The 7,947-nt window shown below is 36.3% G+C and overlaps 1 long non-coding RNA gene across 1 annotated transcript; it reads right to left on the reverse strand.

Annotated features, from left to right (window-relative positions):
• Window positions 1-2,785: 2,785 nt before the first annotated feature.
• On the reverse strand, window positions 2,786-5,358 carry LOC122024577. Its single transcript, XR_006123465.1, has 4 exons — window positions 5,215-5,358; window positions 3,453-3,549; window positions 3,023-3,077; window positions 2,786-2,933 (listed from the first exon to the last, which is right to left on the reverse strand). It is a non-coding gene; the product is annotated as an uncharacterized LOC122024577 (long non-coding RNA).
• Window positions 5,359-7,947: the final 2,589 nt, after the last annotated feature.

The raw sequence follows: 7,947 nt of genomic DNA on the forward strand, positions 1-7,947 counted from the left end.
GACCCCGACGGACTCTTGCTACGATGTTTTCTTCATCTCCGAGCATATTCTGGTGGAATTGGTCATTTCTGTTTTATTATTTTCTTGTTTGCATCTAGTGCTACTTCATCAGTTTCTCCTATATCAGATTTATGGTATTGTTTTGTTTGCATTAAGTTTGGCTTAATTAGTTTCGTTTGAACTTAGCTGTTTGTGTGTTGGAAATGTTCGTTGACAGATTTTATTTCTTTAAATCAGTAATAGATTCATTTCTTTAAGTAGTCTGCTAGTTGTTAATTAGCTGTGGACTTACGTGTCTTCCAAGTATAGGAGCATATCAATTTGTAAGGTAAAAATTTCAACCAACCTGAATAATTCATCTTAGAGTTAGCTTCCATCGCAATTTCTCTGGGAAACGATCCGTGTCTTTTGCTATACCTATACTATTAAAATTACAGTAGGGACGTAATTTAAGTTGGTATTGGAGTGTGAACCTTGCAACGACATGATCATTAATTATTGGTTTACAGTTTAGTATCAATGACAAAGGTTAAGGTTAGATCATATGTTTTCTAACGTGGTTAAATAAGTGTGTAGACGAACCAACTCGACAAATCTAGAGAACCATACACCAGACTGAAGTCAATTGGATCAAAGAGGGCTAGATAGCTGGCATGAAGTCCAATTAGGTCATGAGGATATGATAACTGGCAGGAAGTCCAGATAAGTTAGAGAGGACCTGATATCTGGCAGGAAGTCTAGTTGGGCCAGTAAAACCTGATAATTTGTTAAAGTTCGTATGGGGCATCTGGCAAGAAAGCTTGGTGGGTTAAGAGATTAGATGTCAAGTAAGTCTGCAAATAATAAATGGAGGTAAGCAACTAAAAGAGAGAGATCCATTGAGGATAAGTTCCAGTGAAACTATAGGCGTGGCCCAACTTAGATTCATTTTGAAAATCTAAGTTGAGACCGAGATTAGATCTTAGTCGTGTTAGATAGAATCTAATTAATAAATATATAAAGTAGTCATGCATATATCTTTCCTGTTGGTGCAGTTGGCACCAATAATCAAACCTAAGTTTTGATGAATGATAAATGGATTAAAATTAGGTGTTGTGTGATCTAACCTTTTTACTAAGTGTACAGGATTTGATAGTCTAAAGAACCTGACACCAGGCTAAAATCCAGCTTGCTCTGGAGGACCTGATAGTTGGTGTATAAGTCCAGATAGGTTAAGGAGAGACCCAATATTTGGCGGAAAGTATGACTGGATCTGCAGGATCTGACAGCTGGCCGAAGTCAGGTTGAGTCTTCGAACCTGACAATTGGCGAGAAAACTAGGTGGGTCAAAGGCAAGTTAAGCGATTCTGCATGGTAAGTAAGGTAAGTCACTGGAGGAAAGTGTTCTAGTGAGGACGAGTCTCAGTGGGACTATAGGCGCTGACCCAACTTAGATCTATTTTAGAAATCTAGGTTGAGACCAGGACTAAATCCTAGTCTTGGTAAGACAAGATCTAACTCATAAATATATACAAATTATTTATGCATATACTTTTCTAACCTTGTGATGTAGATCTTTTAATTCTGCACGCGTGGCAACTGACAAAGCTTGATTCTGAGTTTGGAGTCAAAATATATGACCTCTGAAAGAATGCTGTGTCAAACTAGCAGATTGGAGGTGCCTCGGATAAATTAGAAGCGCCTCGGATGGATGTGAGGCTCCCTAGAGAGCACTGGAGGCACCTCAGAATGTTTCGAGGCACCTTAGAGAGCATGGAAGACATCCTCAAATGGATAAAAGTCGAAGTTCACACTGTTTATCGCAACCGAAGTTTAAGAGATTAAACTTTGGATTGGAGGGGCCTTCTATGAGCTTGGAGGTGTCCTCAATAATCTTTAAAAGAGCAGTTCGAGTAGCACAAAGGGATAACTCAATTACAAGCTTCAAACAACTCTTTTGCTGCTTTAACTTTTCTTGGCTGGTGCGCTGCTGCTCTGAGGACATTCAACCACTATCGACAGACCGACACTGACACACGAGCCCATTCATATTCTACATTTTTAAAGTGTTGGTAACAATTTAATATTCTTGTATTTTTTCCATACTTACAAAAAGGGAAGTGTAAGCTGTTACACTTTCCCATTTTTCATACTTGTATTCGATTCTCTCTTCCAGCGATTTCGGAAGAGGTTTATAGTGGATTGCCATCGAAACAGTCTGAGGGATCATAGGTCTTAGAGTAGGAGTCACTGAAGGCTATGAACTAAGTAATTCCTCGAGTTCTTATCCGTGTTTATGTTTTTATGTTGTGATATTCCTCTGCATACTCGTTTTTAAAATAGAAAAAGGTAGATTTTTAAAATCACGTGATTTACCCACTACAAGAAAAAAGCTAATAGACAACGCTTTTAAAGCGTTGTCTTTGTGTCTGAAAAAGCGTTGTTAAAGGCACTGTTATTAAAAGTCTGCTCAACGACAATGCTTTTAAAGCGTTGTCGTTTGTAGCGAAGACAACGCTTTTGCAGCACTATTACAACGCTTAAAAAATGTTGTTATTTTTTTTACAAAGACAACACTTTTTGCAACGCTTTAAAAGCGTTGTCGTTTTAAAGAAAAAAAATAAAAAAAAATTATTTAAAAATCATTATTTTTATATTTACGAAACTATTATTTTTCTTTTACCATGTCTAGATTCGAATTTTACATATAATCAACTCAGCTAATGATTTCAAACTCATACCAAAATAATAAAATTCTGACATTGAAGTAATATTAGTATTTAATTACATGAGAAGCTAGTAAATATCAAAATTAACACTAATTCTGTTTCAAAATAGATAGTGATATTCCTCGAACTCTTCCTAAATCCAGCTTCAGTTCCACACTGATGGAAACCATCTGCTTCTCTGTGAACTTGGAGACAGACTCTGCATCAAATTCAACAAATGCCACCCTGCCACACAACATTTCTTTCAAGATTCTAAATTGTTTGAAACAAGTACTTTCCTCTGAATAAAAACGGTTTCTAGCATTAGTTCTAACCTGAATTCATTCCTCTTCTTCAGTATAGTAGTCCAGTCCATCCCCACTTGAGCTCCTGTTAGAACAAGCAACTCAAACAATATCCTGCAAGTTGCATGTGGTACCAAACAACTCAAACCTAAAACGGAGCCATTGTTAATGTGATACCAAACCGATGCAAATGAAGTCTTTTTCACAATTTAAATCCTAATTAACTAAGTTGCATGTGCAACCATATTATGGCTAGGGAGACCAAAATACATGTACTACCCAAACTGAATCCTAGTGTCTAAAAGATTAAGATCAAGTGAATCCTATATAAACAGCATAAGTTTGGATCCTCAACCAACTCACTAACTTTCATGTACTTGTGCTTTTTCTATTTTCTACCATATACTAGATCTTGAGACTATTAATCAGTGAATCATTTCAAAGGTGAAAACAAACATACAATGGCCTTTAATAGAGATCTATCATCATCTGTGAGAAATGTAACAGCATATCCTTCGCGCCCAGCTCGAGCAGTACGACCAACACGATGAAGATAACTGTGAAGTGAAATAAAACAGATCATTAGATAATGGCAAAGTGATATATAACATTACATAGAAATATAGAATAACTGTAGATCAGTGAAATGGAAATACATCAATTTGTGTCTGCAGAAAATTCAAAAAACAAGTTGAAACTGTACTAAGCAAGCACTAATACAATGCTAAGTCAATACAGAGCCTAAGTCAATTATGTCATCTGCGGCAAGCAATGCCAAGGATACCAATATAACCCTTATAATGAAATCAAGAACATGAAATTTCACAAACAGAACAAAATTTCTGGAAAAGGATAATACAGAATATAGAAGATTTAAAAAAAAAATAGTATAAAGACAATGTATGTCATTTACATTGAAGAAAATTATTGTAAGTCATTCAGTTTGTTTGTTGATGTCTATTATGATTTGAGTTCTGTAAAAAGCATATCAGCCTACTTCAAAGAAGCTAGGTAACAACTAAATTCTAAAAGACAAAAGATTCTTATGTTCGAGTGATTTGAGTTCTATGGAAACATAGAACTGATGTTATAAAGGAATGACTGTGAAAAGAAAAGGAATTGTGGGTTATAATCAAGGTCTTAAACACTCATCTGATGTTATGCTGCCTACTGGGAATCACTAAATACTTGCTTTATTTCCACAACAATAGGTACAACTTCCTAAGGATCATAGTGATAATCCACCAAGAAGTCATTAACTAAATGGACTGATCTATCATCTCCTTTATAAGTAAGCCTTCAATAAAATAACTTGTGGACCAACACCCCCACCCTAGAAACAGAACCTTCAATGCACAAAGAAACAAACCAAGGTAACAGGTCCTGGGGAGGTAGGAATACCACCATAGGCTCATAGTGAAGGTACACACAATCTTCCATATTGCCATAATATTATCTTGGTGTTAGCAATTATAGTATGCAATTATTCTTGTATATTTTTTCTACTGCATTAATTATTGTATAGCAAAGAAATATTAGTTTATATTTACAGAAGACTAACTATTCCTCTTCTTAGCTCACCCATGCTGTACTTTAATAGTTGAGATTCTCTACAAACTTGTTTTATTTTTAATGTCATGTGAATGCGAGCGTGCGGGGAATACTAAGAATGATTAAGTGAAGAAACAAAGTAGGATTTAAATGAGACAGAGATTGATGTTAAAATAGACTTGAAACTTTGTGTTCATTAGAACACCTATGACCTGACGCCAGCTCTCTGCTGTAGTTTGTATAGAATTCAATGAGAGAGATTTAGAACTGCCCCATAAAAATATCCATATTTGTTTGCCACTTCAATGTCATATGGGTCTACATACATAGTCAAATCTCTAGTTTCAATATGCAGAAAGAGGCCAATTTGGGTTTTCTATAGTTATGATAGTTTCAGAAAAAGAAGCATATGAAGAATGCATATTTTTCAAACAAAAAGGTTTTCAGTTGCTCGAAGAATGCTAAATCCCTAAATAAAAGGTTCTCATGTACACAGCATCAGATCTGGGACAAATTGCACTCGCCATTGGCATGCTTTTACCTACTTCCAGATTGATCTACAATCGAATCACCACACTTTAAAATTTCTAATTCAAACCCTGAGTTACTGGGAGGCAGGAGAATCTCGAAACAAATGTGGAAAATCAGTAATGAAGCAGGAAGCAACTGACCTCTGAGGGACGAGGCGGCCAACAGTGCAGCCACGGAAGAGTTGGATCTCGGTCTCCTCAGCCACCGCAGTAGAAGGGAGACAGGCATGCGTTGTGAGGAGGAGGTTACGATGGATGAGGAAACCAGTGCCTGCGCCGCCGCCGCCGCAGGGACGCGAGCGCCAGGCCTTTGGACGAGAATATGCTGTCCTTCATCCTCTCCGATCTTGAGAAGAGACGGCCGGAGGTGGGAGGTCGCGTGCCCTAGCCGCGCGAGAGGAGATGTCGCGAAAGCACTGTGTCGTCGCATGGTTAAAAGGAAATGAAGTTTTCTCCTCCTTTAATCTGGGTCGTCCATATTGTGATGAAGATGGATGAAGATCCAGCCATCAAATCTTGAGATAAGTGGTCTAGACCACTTAAGATTGAGATGATAACTTGACAGTAGACAACACTTTTTAAAAATCGTTGTCGTAGACACTAAAAAAAAGGCTAATAGACAATGCTTTTTACGAAGCGTTGTCTTTGACCCGTAAAAATCACTAATAGACAATGGTTTATAGAAAAGCGTTGTCTATTAATAAGAAAATAATGAAATAGACAACGCTTTTCACTAAAACCGTTGTTAAAAAAAAATAGACAATATTTTTTTATAAAAAGCGTTGTCGTTTAAGTGTTGTAGAATCCCAATTTTCTTGTAGTGACCCCCTCTCACGTGTGTAACTATCCTATAATTCTAGCTCTTTATTGTAGAGAATCTTCGAATTTTACATGTGTGGCAACTGATAGAGCTTGATTCAGAATCCCGAGTCAAAAGATATGACCTCCGAAAGATTGTTGTGTCAAACCAGTTACTTGGAGGTGCCTCAAGAAGATTGGAGGTGCCTCATGTGTTGTTGGTCCTAGGAAGATCGTACCGGTTCCACTGTACAAAATTTTGTACAAGTGGAGAACCTTTTCCTAAACAACCTATTGTGTTCTTTAGAAGTTAAATTAGGAATCGCAAACGGAACTTAACATTATTGATTCCAAATTTAACTTATCTGTTCTTAATGGTTTAGACTTGGATCGCAAGTGAAACTTAACACTATTGATCCAAATCAACGTATGTTATAAATTTAATTAAATATTAATTTCCAAAATTTGATTCCAGGACTGCATGGCGAGGCACATGGCCTTCTTAGGTATGGGAGCATCCACCACCGCCTATACAAAGCCTTTTAAGGAAAACTAATATTTAATTTCCTTATATAACTCTAGGTTTAACCAAAAAGAACAATTGAATCACAAATTTGAAAAATAAAGAAAAACACAAACTCGAATTACAATTCGAAAAACTAGAATCTAATGTCTCTTGTGTTTGGAATTCATACAAAAAAAAAACTAGTACGATGCGGAAAATAATTACTAGTTATACCTTCCTTTGTATGCAACGACCTCTTGATCTTCTACCGTATTTCTCTTCTTATCCCGGACGTTGTGTGGGCAACGATCTACCGAGATGAGAACCACCCAAGCCCTTCTTCTTCCTCCTTGCAAGTTTCGACCAAACCAAGACTCCTCCAAGGATGTAGAATTTCGGCCACCACCACCAAGCTCCAAGGGATGCAAGAAACAAAGCCTCCTTTCTCTCCTTCTTCTCCTAGCTAGAACCGGCCACCAACAAGAGCTCCAAGAGGGGATGAAACCGGCCACTAAAGAAGAAGAGAAGAGGAGAGGGAGAACCTCTAGAGCCGGCCACAACCAAGGAAGAGAGGGAGGAAAATAGAATAGAGTTCTCTCTCATGAAGGCACCTCTACCCCCTCTTTTATAATCCTTGGTCTTGGAAAATAAGGAAATTTAAATAAAAACTTCCTTAATTCCTTTGCCATTAAAAAGAAAATTTAATTAATTAAAATCAAATTCCTTTTCCTTAATCATCTGGCCGGCCACCTATAAGCTCCAAACAAGGAAAATTTAATTCACACGAGAATTAAAATTTCCTAATATATTACTAGAAATTTATAAAAAAATTTCTTTAATAATCTTTCCCTTCATGGTGGGTTATAAAAGAAAATTTTATAAATTAAAATCTTTCTTTTAAACATGTGGATGATTTCCAAAAAGGAAAGTTTTCTCTAAAATTAAAATCTCCTTTCAATCTACAAATAAGGAAATATATCAAATCTTTTCTTAATCTTTTGTAGAAACTTATAAAAGGAAATATTTAATTTTAAAATTCTTTTTTTTTAAATCATGAATATGGTTACAAAAAATGAAAGTTTTATCAAAATTAAAATCTTCCTTTTAATCTACAAATAAGGAAAAATATCAAATCTTTCTTAATCTTTTGTAGAAAGCTATAAAAGGAAAATTTTTAAATTTTAAACTCTCTTTTAAAACCATGGTATCCATATAAGAAAAATTTAAATAAAAATCTCTTTTTATTTTCTAGTGGCTGGCCACCTAAAATTGGCTCCACCATTAGCTTTGGCCAGCCATAGCTTGGGCTCCAAGCTAGCTTGGCCGACCACCTTAAAGTGGGTAAAAAGGTGGGTATAGGTGGGTATAATTCTCTATATACAAGAGGCTACAATAGGGGCCGAGAGGAGAAATTGGTTTTGGTCTCTCGATGAAATTAAGCTTCCTGTGTTCGCCCCGAACACCCAACTTAATTTCATCAATAATAATTCATACCACTAAAGAATTATTATTGAATTACCGTACCAATCATAAATTACATTTTGGGCTCCTTCTTATTATGAGTGTGTTAG

This window comes from Zingiber officinale, chromosome 9B (genome assembly GCF_018446385.1).
Source record: "Zingiber officinale cultivar Zhangliang chromosome 9B, Zo_v1.1, whole genome shotgun sequence".
NCBI classification, from domain to species: Eukaryota; Viridiplantae; Streptophyta; class Magnoliopsida; order Zingiberales; family Zingiberaceae; genus Zingiber; species Zingiber officinale.